The sequence below is a fragment of the Choristoneura fumiferana genome, chromosome 30 (genome assembly GCF_025370935.1).
Source record: "Choristoneura fumiferana chromosome 30, NRCan_CFum_1, whole genome shotgun sequence".
In the NCBI taxonomy this organism is placed as follows: domain Eukaryota; kingdom Metazoa; phylum Arthropoda; class Insecta; order Lepidoptera; family Tortricidae; genus Choristoneura; species Choristoneura fumiferana.
In genome coordinates, this window is record NC_133501.1 from 8,683,337 (window position 1) to 8,683,913 (window position 577).

The window sequence follows — 577 nt, forward strand, 5'->3', positions numbered from 1 at the left end:
GACTTTAACAAGTACATACATTGTTCACTGAATTTTCTCTTAATCTGATTTTCATTCATTTCATTTCTAATTTAAGTAACTTTTGAGTTATTTTGTTTCAGATGTCACATGGATATTAGTTTCAAAGCTATTAAATAATAAAAAATATAAAAAATTGATAACTTTACAAGATTAAAATACCTTAACTCCACTACGCTATTCCTACCCTTAGTCAATCAAACATAATTTATTAAAGGTAGTTGGTAGGCCTAATTCACACCAACTACCCACTTTTTTATTAGTACTTAAATAATTCAATTGACACAACTAACTGCTTAACTAGAATTCTTACTTGTTGTTTAATCACTTTCATTTATTTACTTTAATTATCAAAACATTGTTCCAAATGATTACAATTGTGATATAACTGAAAAAGTTGGCTAAAATAAAGAAAAACAAACATGACAGAACACATAGAATTTTTAAATAGAGAGTTACAAGGTTAGTGTTATTATTTAATTAAATAAGTATTTATGTAATAGGATATTAAAGACGTAGGACGTCCACCAACAAGATGGACGGATGACCTGGTTAAAGC